The sequence below is a fragment of the Galeopterus variegatus genome, unplaced genomic scaffold (assembly GCF_000696425.1).
Source record: "Galeopterus variegatus unplaced genomic scaffold, G_variegatus-3.0.2 Scaffold4544, whole genome shotgun sequence".
In the NCBI taxonomy this organism is placed as follows: Eukaryota; Metazoa; Chordata; class Mammalia; order Dermoptera; family Cynocephalidae; genus Galeopterus; species Galeopterus variegatus.
Window position 1 is genome coordinate 47,898 of NW_007730655.1, and position 14,483 is coordinate 62,380.

Here is a 14,483-nt window from a genome sequence, read left to right on the forward strand (position 1 = left end):
GGGGGGGGGGGGGGGGGGGGGCAAGGACAGCAGGGACAGCACCAGAAACCTGTGGAGAAGATGTTGTCCCCCTCATTTCCTCTTTGGGATGTCTGGGGACTTTGCACAGACTGAACATCAGTGCACAAGTGAGGTCTCAGGCTCCTCCAAGTCTCATCCTAAGAGGACATGAAGAGTGGGTCATCATTTCCAGAAACAGTGTCCTTGTTAACAGGGCTGTCCTCATAGAAAACACACAGCCCCCTTTCTCAGGATCACTTGCCATTGGAGGGTGTTGCCGATGCTGACACCGGCCTGGCTGCCTACTGGGTGGGGCTCTGCAGGGACCCAGGGTGCAGCCTCCCCTGAGTCTCCACTCAAAGCCAGAGCATGATTGTGCTTTATGGAGGGTGCTTTGATTCCAAATGTATTACAGGAACTTCTGGCTGTGAAATTAAAAGAGGATTTTGCAGAGTCAGAGAAAGACCATTTGGACAGAGAGAGATGCTTCTGGCTTCCCAGGGATCCTGTCCTCCCTTCTGTGTCTCCCATTTTCACGAGCCACTACAAGGGACAAATGTCAGCAGAGTGTGAGGAGCCAAGGGGGAAATCAGAGACCCTGCCTGCAAGCCATGGGCGAGAAGTGCTCAACACAGGGCTGGGTGCAGATGCTGAGGCTGTCCTGGCTCCAAACACTCTCGTTCAGTGCTCTGTTTTGTGAGATTGTACCTAGGCCTGAGCAGGGTGTACTGAATCTGGCAAAGTTCTTGTGTAGTGAATCATCTGTCTGTGATTACCCGATAGCCTCTATGGGCTTCTGGGGAAGCCTGGGGTACTGGATTTTCACTAAGCTCCCCAATCAGTCAACACTGAGCTACCCAACAGCCAGGAGTAGCCCCAGAACCTGCAAAACCTATTCTTAATCCATAGCACAGTGTGAGTAGGGAGTTACCGGAAGAGTCTGGGTCCTTCAGGAAATCTAAGCGGGGTGTGGGACCCAACACTCCACTGTGAACACCAGTATCCTGAGAAAGAGAGAGTTTGGTTGATGGAAGAAAGACGAGGGGCACAGGATGAGGACAGAGGGAAGCTTGCAGGTCAGGGCTGCAAATCGGCACCCCTTTGGTTTCATTCACGAGGGAGAAGTTTTCATTTTACTTTTATTCTTTGCATTTGGATGGGTTTCTGTGGGGCAGGAGCATGTGGTCTCCCCACAGTCCCCAGCTCCCTCTTGTCTTCCATCTGGTGACGGTGCTTGTCTCGCCAGGGCCAACACTGGGTCCCATTCAGGCCCAGGTCCTGAGCCCAGCACGTGTGGACTCACCCCCGGAGGGGAGGGTCCGGTGCCAAAGCCAGAGGCCGTTATGACCAGGCAGTGACATAAAAGAGATACTCATGGGGGGGAACACACTAAGGAATGGTGGGGGCTGTAGTATATGGAACAAAAGATGCTCCCATCTAAGGGAAACATGTTCGAAATTTGAAATGTAATAATAACCAAATGAGTCTTCCATGAGGAGCAAATAAACACATGTTTTCAGGTGAGCATGTCTGCCAGGTGCCTAGTTTTTGACAGCTACAGTCAAGATGTTTAGAATCTCCATCTCCTCTCTTTTCTCAAATCTGTCATGGAAATTGTTTTTCCTCTGCCATTTTGATATCTAGCTGAATCTTAACATCAGTGTATGTGGTTAACATAGCAGAATCTCTTTTATTGTTTTCTTCTCTGAAATTGCTATGATATTGCTTTGTTATTATCATCGAGAGCGACTTGGACCCAAGGGAGTGAGCAGAACTCCAGCAGCAGGGCATCTGCTTTCCATCAGGCCCCAGGACTTTTTGGCCTGGAGTCCCTGTGCTGAAGCAATGATCCACTGGCGTGGTTCAGCAGTTCTGTGTCACATGGTTAAGTGTCCGGGGATGGCGAGGGCCCACTGAGCATCTGGGTGCCCAGAGGTCATTCTGTGGGCCATGGATCCCAGAGCCTGGCATCCTGGTATGACCTCATAATACCATGTTGCCCACTGCCTGGCCCACTCACTGCACTGTTACCCTCTTATTTCGTTCGAGCCACTGCCCTTTGGAGTCTCTTTGTTAGAGCAGCTTAGCTTATTCTCTAATCCATATGGAAAGAACCTTGAGGAACTTGGTACTTTAGGAAGATTAATTTGGCAGGGCGATGAAGACTGAATTGGAAGAGAATGGCTGGAAATAGCAAGAGTAACGCTGTCTGCCTTTCCCACCCGCATCTTGCTGTTTTCTGATCTGAGTGTCTTGAGACTTGACTTTAGAATCTGGGATTCTGACTTGGATCACTGAAGCCTGCAGTCTTTTTTCCCACTGTCTGAGGGAAGTTGGATATTCAAATCTATACAACAGGACTAGGAGACAGGACCTGGCAGAGGCCAAAGTGCTATTTTTGAGGATTTTGGCTATTATCTCTGTAATTAATTTGCTTCAGCTTTCTCAAGACTATTGCATCATTCATAAACCAGAGGTGATGAAGCCCCACATCCAAACCCAGCTTCCTCAACAGGAGCTTTCCAAGGCTTTAGGGAAGATTATCTGACCATACAGGCAAATAGATAGTTTATTTTGATGATGCAAAGAATCAGGAGGCCCAGCCCTGCACTGTGCTGTAAAACCAAAGCTCAACAGGGCAAAAGAAAATTGTGTACCTGGGAGTGGTTTGAGGTGTCTGGAAGAAAACCTGGGGTTGGGAGGAAGAGAGCTGGGCCTCGACCTCCCCACCCTCACAGGTGACTAATTCTCTGAGAAGTCAGTTAACTTCTCTGAAGCTCTTCCTCCAACCCCATGTAGGTCTAAAGTTAAAACATGGTGATTTTGAGAAAGTACTTTGGATGGGTGAGCAGGACAGGTGAGTGTGATGTGCAGGTGACAGTTGTCCACTGTATTATGTCTCTCCTGCTGAATGTATGTGGGACTTCAGCAAACCTTCAGTCTCCTGGGTCACCCCAAACTGCTCCCTCTGCCTTTCCCCTCTTCAGAGCAAAATGAGGCAGGGTGTGATCAAAGAAAGTAGCTCTGGGTGTCGCACACGCTGGAGGTCAAGCCTTCACTAGCTGTGTGATCTCCAGCAGGCTACCTCCCTTTTCTGGAGCTGATGTGCTCATGTTTAAAATGAGCAAAGTAACAACTACCTTCTGGCACTATTGTGGAATCAGGGGCAATGGTCTGTGGCAGGTGGTATTTTCCAAAACTGACCCCAGCAATATTTTTGGTCCCACATGCTTTTCTTGAACCTCACCACTCTCCACCAGGCACCAGAGTCTGTGCCTCTCTTCACACCCCCAGTAGACCTTTGTGCTTGCCTCAGTGAAAAAAAATTGTGATGGAAGTAATGCTGCATGCCTTCTCAGGCCAGGTTGTCAGAGGGGGTGAAGCTTCTATCTGCTCTCTCAAAACACATACCACAGGTGACAGTACCAAGCCAACAGTCAGAAGTCCGGCTGCCCTGAAGCAGCCATGCTGCAGTGACCACCTAGACAGGGACAGAGGTGCCCGAGCAGTCCCCATGGCTCCAGCCTCAGCCCCAGCTGATGCCAAGTGAACAGACATGAGATGTCTCCAATGAGCCAGGCCCAGGTTGCATATGTATGAGAAAAACAAATGCTACTGTCTATGCGTTGAGGCTTGGGGAGGTTTGTTACACAGCAATATCTGACGGGAACAAAGGAATCTCTCAGTTAGAGACTCGATCATGAATGGGTTTCTAATGGGTTTCTTCCCAAAGCAAACTTTACACCTTCATGTGCTGCTGGGTAATATGAGGAACAAGGTGGAAATATTCTCCCCGCTGGCCTTTGTTGATGCATTCATTACGACTTGTAGAGTTTCATGCACTGGGCTAGGGCATTTTACCCTACTGTGGTCCCAGTTCCAGAAAGCTATAGCCAGTCATTTACACTTCAGTGTGACTGAATGGGGGATAATCTCGCCAAAGCCAGGACCCTGGGTGCCCAAGAAGAGCACGGGGAGCCTGGGGGAGCTATTTGGGGCTCCCTCCTGCCCACCCTACACCACAGTTTTTCTGAGAAGCCTCAGGCCCCACAGGCTCAGGGAGTCCCTGTCCTCTGGCTGCTGTTCCCCACAGTCTGCTCTGCAGAGCTCCCTGTCTGTTCTTGTCACCTTCATATTGACAACAATCACTTCAGAATTCCCGCCTTTGATTTCTCAAGTAAGTTGCCACTCACACCCTCCAGCCTCTCACCTGCCCACCAGGCTTCCCTCCTACAGTAGTCAGGGTTCCCAGTGTGGCTCTTCCCAGACCCCATGCAGCCTGCCCTCCGCTGGGCCCAGCACTGCAGCTGCAGGAAATTGTCGCTTTGAAGCCTGCAGGCTCCATGTCAGGGCAGGACCTGCTTCCCCTGCACATGTCAGTCACTTAAGACACCACACAGTGGGTGCAGCTGCTGTTAGGGAATATTTTTAAAATCCTTGCCCGAGGAATCCCAGGCATGTCTAGAATACTGCATTCAGAAGTCATGGGCTGCGGCCTGGAGTAAAGCCGGGCTGATGTGCCCTTGGTAGGCATCAATGCAGCCACACTGCTAGGTAAGCAGATACTGTTTCAAGTCCCCGTGTGTCCCCAGCTTCCTGATCCCTCACCAGGGACCCCACGCCCCCAGTGCTCTCCATATCCATCGAGGACAGGGCAGTGCCTGGCTCACAGCCTTCTGTGGCCTCTGTTCTGAGGGCAGGTGCTTGTGCCCAATAGGTGGTAGTGTTTTTAGTATGATCCTTGTATATAAGCAAGGCTGTGTCCACAGCATACCAGGTGCCCTAATAGAAACTCCCTGAACTTGATGTAGCCTACACAGCCCCAACACTAGCAGCCAAGGGGTTTTCATTCTGCTCCAAAAAGATGCCTGACCACAGGCCTTCGCTTGCGGTTTCAGCAACATGCCCAGGGTCATCATTAAAATAATGCATGTTCTCTTCTAAGCCAACGTGGAAAGAAGTTACAGGCCCCTTGCCTCCTAGAGACTCTCAGAGGTCGAAATGTAAAAGAAAAATGCTGGAGGGAAATGACTGAGAACACAATAGCTGTGTGTGCCTGTGAACTGGGCCCCTAAATTCAACTGTACACATCCTGGGGGCAGGCGATCCCACAGAGCTGCACACCCACCAGGTGGCTCAAATGCACCATGATCACAGAGGCAAAGGCAAGTTCTCCCCACCCCACTGCTCAAGAGAGAAGGGCTACAGCACATGAGAAGAGTTTTGGAATGTGAACACAAAGGTGAGCTTCGCAATTTTTACAGTCAGAGGATCATCTGTGCTAAAAAATAAATAACAAGGAAGGAAGGGAGGGAGGGAGGAAGTCTAGAAAGAAAGAAGGAAGGAAAGAAAAAAGGAAGGAGGGAGGAAGGAGGGAGGTAGAGGAAAGGAAAAGAAGGAAGGAAGAAAGGAAAAGAAGGAAGGAAGAAAGGAAGAAAGGAAAAGAAAAACAACAATAACAAATGGTGGCTCTGGTCACAGCAAGGTGAAACCTCCAGTTCAAAGTCACCAAAGGTCCAGTCTGGATCTGAGGTTGCTCCAAACTCAGCACGCCTTGTCCTGCATGGCCCAGCAGGAGAGAGAGGCTGGACAAAGTCTCCAGTACCTGAGAGAGTACACATGCAGCAGCCTCACCTGCACTGGGGTCTGTCATGCTGGGACAGCTCTTAGGCCTGTTTCACACCACACCCAGATGTGCCCAATAGGATGGGGCCCCAGCTGTCGGTGGAGGCAGCCTGCTCATGAACCCACTTGTGTTCGCTTCTCCTCTCCTTTCCTGTCTCACTGCCCCACGTCTTCACACTGCCTGCTGGGATCACCTTCAAATAACCTATATGCAGTTGCATCCTTAACTGGGGGACCTGGACCTTAGACACTTCCATCAGATAATCAGGATAATGCATGCATGGAAAACATTTCCCTGAGATGCACATGTACATGAGTAGAGACAGTTGCTTAAGACTCTTGAGAGCAGAGAAAATGGGCATGACTGTGACCAAGATGTGGAGGTGTCTATGGGGAGCAAGGCATGCACTGAGTCACCAGTCAGCCTCCCCTACACATGCCCAGATGATCCAGCAGAATAACAGGATTTTGGAAATGATGAAAGCTGCATGTGAGAGAAGCACATTTTTTCCATAAGTCCAGCCTCTTAACTAGCCCAGGCAAAAGCATTAATCTGGGAATCAGGAAACTTATGCTTTAGTCCTGACCAAGCTATAAATTTGCTGTGTGACCTTGGGTGGATTGCTTTACCTCTCTGATCTGTCATTTCTTTATAAACTGCACAGTATTACTTTCAAGTATAATTAGAGGTTAAAGAAATTGGGGCTGCTACCTGAATGAGGTCATCTCTTGCTCATCCAAGATTTAGAGCTGAAATATTTATGTCGGTAAATTATAAATTTTTCCATAGCAATTTGGAAGAAATGGGTAAACTTCTGGACACATGCAATGTGCCAAGACAGAACCAAGAAGAAATAGAAAAACTGAACAGACCACTAATGAGCAACAAGACTGAATCAGTTAACAGCAGTCTCAACAAATTAGGTATAGAAAGAAAGTATCTCAACACAGTAAAGTCCATATACAACAAGCCCACTGCCAATATCATCCCTCTAAGAAAAGGAACAAGACACTCCTATTTAACATAGTACTGGAATTTCTAACCAGAGCAGTCAGGCAAGAGAAAGCAATAAAGGGCATCCAAATTGGAAAAGAGGAAGTCAAATTGTCCCTGTTTGCAGATGACATGATATAGAAAAACCTAGACTCCACCAAAAAATTATTAGGACTGATAAACTCTTAGATCTAGTAAACAAATTCAGTAAAGTTGCAGGATACAAAGTCAGTAGCATTTCTATACGCCAACCAGGAACTAGTAGAAAAAGAAATTAAGAAAGTAATCCCATTTACAATAGCTACCAGAAAAATAAGATACCTGGAAATAAATTTAAGGAGGTAGAAGATCTCTACAATGAAAACTACAAGTTGCTGATTAAAGTAATTAAAGAGGACACAGAAAAATGGAAAGACATTTCGTGTTCATGGATTGGTAGAATTAATGTTGTGAAAATGTCCACACTACCCAAAGTGATCTACAGATTTAACACAATCCCCATAAAAATACAAATGCCATTCTTCACAGACATAGAAAAACAATCATAACATTTATATGGAACAACAAAAGACTTCCAATAGCCAAAGCAATCCTGAGCAAAAAGAATAAAGTGGGAGACATTACACTACTTGACTTCAAAATATACTACAAAGCTATAGTAAGAAAAACAGCATGGTACTAACATAAAAATAGACACATGGACCAATGGAGCAGAATAGAAAGCTCAGAAATAAATCCAGGTATTTGTAGCCAATTGATGTTTGACAAAGGTGCCAAGAATATGCATTGGGGAAGGGACAGACTCTTCAATAAATGGAGCTGGGAAAAATGGATCTCCATGTGTAGAAGAATGAAACTAGACCTGTACCTCTTGCCATATACCAAAATCAACTCAAAATGGATTAAAGATTTAAATGTAAGGCATGAAATTGTAAAACTTCAGAAATTTTACAATTTCAGGGGCAATGCTCCAAGACATAGGACTGGACAAAGATTTTATGAATAAGACCTCAAAAGCACAGGCAACAAAAGCAAAAATAAACAAATGGGATTTTATCAAACCAAGAAGCTTCTGCACAGCAAAGTAAACAATGAACAACAGAGTGAAGAGACAACCTGGAGAATGAGAAAAAAAATTGCAAACTATGCATCTGACAAGGGACTAATATCCAGAATACACAAGGAACTCAATAGTGAAAAACAAATAACCCAATTTAAAAATGGGCAAGGGAGCTGAATCAACATTTCTCAAAGGAAGACATACAAATGGCCAACAGGTATATGAAAAAATGCTCAGCATCACTAATCATCAGGGAAATACAAATCAAAACCACACTGAGATATCATCTCACCCCAGCTAGACTGACTATTATCAAAAAGACAGAAAATAACAAATGCTGGTGCAGATGCAGACAAAGAGGAACACTTATACATTGTTAGTGGGATTACAAATTAGTACGGCCATTATGGATGTTTCTCAAACAACTACGGATAGAACTACCATGCAATCCAGCAATCCCACCACTGGGTATATACCCAAAGGAATGGAAATCATCATGTACTAGGGATACCTGCACTACTGTGTTTATTGTAGATCTATTCACAATAGCCAAGATATGGAACCAACCTAAATGTCCATCAATGAACGATTGGATAAAGAAAATGTTGTATGTAACACAATGGAATACTAGTCAGCCATAAAAAAAGAATGAAACTCTGCCTTCAGTGCCTTTTTTTCTTCTTCTCTTAATAATCCCTTTCCTTTGGACTAATCTTCTCAGCTAATGGTCACTGGGCTGCACCACTGCATGCTCTCTGCTTCTTTACCACATGGCCAGGCTGCAAATTTTCCAAGTCTCTATGCTCTTCTTCCCTTTTAAATTCTGACCTTTACATCTTGCCTTTGTCACCATAACTCAGTATAGGCTGTTGCAAGGAGCCATGCAGCTTCTTTAATGCTTTGCTGCTTAGAAATTTCTTCTGCCAGATACTCTGGTTCACAATTCCTAAGTTCCAACTTCCGCAAATTCCTAGGGCTTCGACACAATGCAGCCAAATTTCTTGCCAATTCATAGCAAGGGTGATCTTTGGCCCAGTTTCCAATAAACTCCTTATTTCTATCTGAGAGCTCCTCAGAATGGTCTTTACTGCATATTTCTATCAGCATTCTGCTCACCACCATGTAACCAGTCTCTAAGACAGTCCGAACTTTCCCTCATCTCTTTGTTGTCTTCTGAGTTCTGCAAACTCCTCCAACCTCTCCTTAACACCCAATTCCAAAGCTGCTTCCACATTTTCAAGTATTTGTTATAAGCAACACGCCACTTCTCTGGTACCAATTTTATGTATTAGTCCGTTTATGTTGCTTATAACAAAATACCTGAAACTGGGTGACTTATAAAGAAAACGACATTTATTTCTTACATTTTCTGAGGCTGGGAAGTCCAAAGTCCATCTGGTGGTGGTGACAGTGACGCAGGGGTCTCACATTGCAAGATGGTGGAAGCAGAGAGAGCAGAGAGAGATAGAGTAAGACAGAACTCTCCTCCTTTAAAGTCCTCAGAACCACACCCCTGGCCACCATTTTTAATCCATTCACTACTGCACGGTCCTACAATCCAATCACCTCTTCAAGGCTCCACCTTTCAATTACTGTAATAGGATTTCCCACCTCTTAACAGTCACAGTGGGGGCTAAGAGTCTGCTACATAAAACTTGGGTACACAATTCAATCTTCAGTGAGTTTTGGGGGGACATAATTCAATCCACTATACCTTCCCTTGGCTACCATGCCCCCCAGACCAGGAGACACGGTGCCTTCCTTGCTGCAGGAATCAGAAAAGCAATGTGGAGCACAGGACATCTCCTTGAGGGCAGGCTGTGGTAAACAGCTTCCCAAACAGGAGGAGAGAGGAAGGGCTGGTTTGGGGACTGGAAGAAGCTGCGTCCACATTTCAGCTCTGCTACTCACTGGCTGTGTAACTGTAACAAGGAAGTCTATTACTGCTCAAGCCCGTCTTCATCTGTAACATGGGGAGTAAACAAAATGTGAGAAAGCAAGGCCATCCCAGGTGTGAGCAGTGTGCTACCTGGCACAGCACAGGTGCTCAGTCAATGTCCATTCCTGAAACTGGTGCCAGGGGCTGTCTGGACGCCACACCCAGCCTAAGGCTCCGCATTAAACTGTGGGGACTGACTTCCTCTTCAAGGTTGCTCTGCGTATTCATATCTAATTTCATTAGGACAAAAAAGTACTCTGTGATGTGTTCAACAACATCTGTTCCGGACTTTTTAAAGATGAACAGCCCTCCAAAAGATGCTGCACAACAGGCACGGTTTTTCCTCAATTCATTGAAACGATTCTTTGCTTTCATGGCCTGATGCACCTTACAGAACACATGGCTTGGCAGTCTTCAATCCTTGCTAAGTCAGTCCCCAGCCTGGCTTATGCCTTGTACACAGGGTCCTGCTGCTGTTGGGGATCTCCAAAGCCATCCATGTCTCCAAGTCTCTGAAACAGCTGCAGTATTCCAGAGGTAAGCTGGTAGGAGAAATTTAAGGGAGCTTTTTCTGTCTACCTTGAATAGAATTGTTCCTATGTGATTTGCAGAATCCTGAGATTAAGGTGACTGATCTGTCAGTCAACACCTATCAAACTCCTGAATGCTGGGGCATTGGAAGAGCTGTGGACATGTGTGGAACTGCATGAGCAAGCTGTTTATTCAGGTAGTGCATGTTTGCCAGGTAGCTGTACACACCAGCTACTGCTCTGGGTCAAAGACACATCGGGTAAGCCCCCACTTGTGCAGAGCTGAGAGGTGCAATAGAGGAAGACAGGGGAGGGATGGGAAGGGGGCAAATGCCTGCACCAGCTAACAGAGTGAGCCATTGTTGGAGTGAGCAGTAGTGAAGCCATGTTGGGACCTAAAACCACCTGAGCTGTAATGTGGGGTGGGTGGAGGGATGATTTTAAAAAGGACAGTTTTTCTTCCTCTCCACTTTCTTCCCACCCCCTGACTTTCTTATCTTGCTTGCTAAGTAGGAAAACAAGGCTGAGGGGCGAATTGGTACTTTGCAAAGCTAACAGTTCTTTCTTTGAGCTTTGAGACTTGTAGAGTTTTGAGAAGCAACCAAGGCCAAATGACTGGAAGCTAACCTTGAACACCAGCCAAGTCAACCAGAGCTCCGTGAAGTGAAACTGCACAGAAGAGTTGATTCTACTCACGAGCAAATCAAAATCTTGCTGGATCCTGAGATAATAGCGAAGATAAGAACAGAAATGAGACGAGGCCTTGGCGAGAGCTCACACCTGACTCTTAGACACAGACCCTTGTAGCCCTTTCTCCTGCTTTTCACATCCCATGTTCCATTCCTTCAACCCCTCCTTTAGAAACCCCTCAGTAAATCTGTGTATTTGAGATGGGATCGCCTACCATCTCCTTCAGCTGAATATTATCTACTTTTCTAACACCAACCAATTGGCTTCTGAGTCTTTTTTTCTAGCTTTCCTGGTGGCGGGCAGCAGACTTGAGTGCAGTAGCACCATGAGAGTGTCTTGAGAATGAGCATCTCGGGTGGGGGAAGGGCAAGTGCGAAGGCCCTGAGGTGGCACACACTTGGTGCTTTCTAAAAAAGCAGGAAGCCAGTGCAGTGAGGAAAGGTGTTTTGTTTTATTTGTTCAATGAATGAATAAATGAAAACAGTTTATGCTGGTCAATTACTACATAGACTAGCACCTGCTCTTGCTGTGTCAAAGGAAAGCTGTCCTACCAGAGTGGCCAGGCCGCCTGGCCCAGGCCAGTGCTGCCACTACGGAGAAGATAAGCCACCAAGCAGCTTGCGGGTCTGAAACACCCTGCACAGTTCCAGGTCCTGTCCCTAAGGAGCTGGGCAAGGCCAAACTGCCTGCAGGAGAGGGACAGCCATTGACAGCCACTGGGAGGAGCTTCCTGTGTCCATCTTGAGTGGGGGCCATCTAGGCAGGCTGCAGGCATTCAGAGGATGAGAGTTTTGGAGTTGTTCACACCTGAGTTATGACATTTTGCTATCGCTGCTTTATTTCTCTGAGCATCTATTTAACTGCTAAAAGGGGAATATTAAGTTATTACTTTTGGTCAGGTGACACTTTAATCAGCTAGTGTCTTTGGAGAATATCAAGGGCCACATGGGGCCAGAGCAGAAAGCAGAGGCCCAGTACTCACGGTGGGTCTTTGGGTTAGGACGGGTGAGCGGCGGTTAGTGATGGCTGAAGAATCCCTGAGGATAGTTGTACTTAAATGGCTTTATCCTGCTGGGACCCCTGAAAAGCCACAAACACAGTTTCTCCTGCGGAAACTCCTTGGGCCCCTCCACGCTGCTGTCATGGCTCTCGGTCTCCACGTAGACATCCAGCAGCGCACACAGCCACAGCAGCTGGTTGGTCAGGAGCTGGTGGCTGAGCCGGGGACCACAGAGCTCCTTGCAGCACACATTGACCTCACTTTCCATGGCCCAAATGTTGCCATCATTGCTGTTGGTTTTCTCCACCTTCCAGTTCAGACAGAGCTGGAAAACAAGTGGGACGGAGGGGTAGCCAGGGGTCCAGTGCCATGGCAGCCTGGAGTCTGGCTATGCCCCTTTCGATGAGCACCATGTAGTAGAGACTGGTGTCCCCAGCCAGTCCTGCCTCCACGATGTCTTTGGTGAAGTGCAGCTTCATGTAATCCTCATGGCTGACCATCACCCACTTCACCAGGTGAGAGACCACCTTGGCAGGGAAGAGGTGGTGGCAGGCACTGGTAACTGGCAGAGTGCCATGCTCTAGGGATGCAAACTGTTTGTGGAGGGCCAGGCAGGACTGCATCCTGGCCCTCAGGAGTTTCATGGTGGTCTTCATGTGGCTGGTGCTCAGTGAGTGGTCAGTGATCACTGTGTGCTGGGGCTGTTCTTTGGGGAAGTGGAGGCCACCCAGCTTCTGTACTCACAAGTAGGGGTGACCTATGTCAAGTACATCGTCTCTCAAAATTAGGATGCCAACTTACCAAACTGATGCTGATTGGCTGGATTTGGAGTTTTCTTTCCATCATCTCCAGGATACAAACAGCTCAGGACTGATTCAGGGGACAGCAGGTCCACTGCACTGGTGGGGGTGACCAGCTCCATGGCGGTGGTGACTTTGGCCTTTACTGTCATGATGTTGAGGTTTGCGAGGTAGTAGCAGGTCAGGTGGAGCATGCTGCTGTCTTCGCACTTCAGGTCGAGGGTGACGGATAGCGGGTGCCTCTGCAGCACCTCCCTGCATTTGTCATCCAATTGCACCCCCAGCGTGGGTGCTGTCATTTCGCAGTCTTCTCCTCAGCCTCCCCATCACTCTTGTCATCTTGGGAGTCCTCGGGAGGCTTGAACAGAGCCTTGGTTTTGTCCACTCTGCCTCTGACCACCACAGACAATGGTCATGGGCCTGCCCATATGCAGTAACCTGAACAAGGAGGACATAGAGGGGAGATGGCAGGTGCCTGGCCATCTCCTGCTGCCCGTGAGCCTGGAGGGACGAAGTGAGCAGGGACACCTGCGCCAGGAGGGCAGCCCGCCTGATGCTGCTGAGGAAATCCCTCTTCACCTCAGTCTCCTCGAGCAACTTCTCCTTGTCGCACAGGCATTCTCGGCACTGCTCTGCCAGCCTTTCCAGCTGCTCCAGCTCCCAGTTCAGATGTGCCAGGGTTTGCTGGTGAGGGTCTCCGATGGTGACATCAGCCTTGCTGAAAGCTGGTGGAGCTTCTTACAAAATTCCCCTAAACTGACCAGATCAATTTCTTCGTATTTTGACTTAAACCCCAGACATTTAGGGGTCTCCTTCTGTAAGTGCACCATCTCACACAGCAGGCTCTGCAGCTGCAGGTGGAAGGTGTCCACTCTCTGCTTAGCCTCTTGGGTTTGATCTCTTGCCTTCTTCAACATGATGTGGGCTGCTTGGTTAAGCTTCTTTAGAGTCATGAAATGCACACAGCTCTGGATCTTCCATTTTTTGATTTCAGTGACCACTTTCTCACTGCCCCTGCCCTTCAGGTCCTAGATCTCGGCCATCAGCCTCTGTAGCTCCTGGCATGTGTATGTGTACAGTTCATAGTCCCTACCAGGGTCCTGCAGAACCACCTCGGCCTCCTAGCTATAGTATTTACCTTTGTGCTTAATGTCAGATCGATGCCACTTTCCTTTAGCTGGGGCTTTGTTACTTGAGATCACTTTGAGCTTCTGTTTTTTGCTTGATTCTGATGACATGGTTGTTCCTCAAGGTCAGAAGAAAACAGCAGAGAGTTTTGGTGGCTGAGAAGTCCAAGGTCCAGGGAACACCTCTAGTGAGGTCCTTCATCTGGGTGGGAACTCTCTACAGGGTCCTGTGGCCACCAGGGTACTGCACGCTGAGAACAGGCTGAGCAAGAGTGGCTGAATCTTCTCCCTTGCACTCCTGATAAAGCCCTTGCACCATGCCTGTGACTCCATGAATGAATCAATCCTCACAACCTAATCACCTCTTAAAGGCCCCACCTTCAAATATCATAGTTGGGTTTCCTACTGTCTTAACACTGTTACGATGAAGATCAAGTTTCTAATATATAAATTTTGAGGGGACACATTTGGCCCATTACAAGCTTACTCCTAATACTATTGATTGATCATCGTGTGCTGGGTCTGATCTAATCACTTTATGGGTATGTTCTCATTTTATCCTTATAAAAAATTTGTCAAAGAAATACTGCCATTTTACAGATGAGAAAACTGAGGTTCAGAAATGTGAATGAGTTGCCCAAGGTCACACGACTAGGATGCTAAACCTTCTGTCCATCCACTGCCACGTCAGTGCTCCTGACGACTACATCATCGTGCC

At 47.4% G+C, this 14,483-nt stretch overlaps 1 pseudogene; it reads right to left on the reverse strand.

Moving 5' to 3' along the window:
- Nucleotides 1-11,854: 11,854 nt before the first annotated feature.
- On the reverse strand, nt 11,855-13,879 carry LOC103603309 (annotated as a pseudogene).
- Between the last annotated feature and the right edge of the window lie 604 nt (nt 13,880-14,483).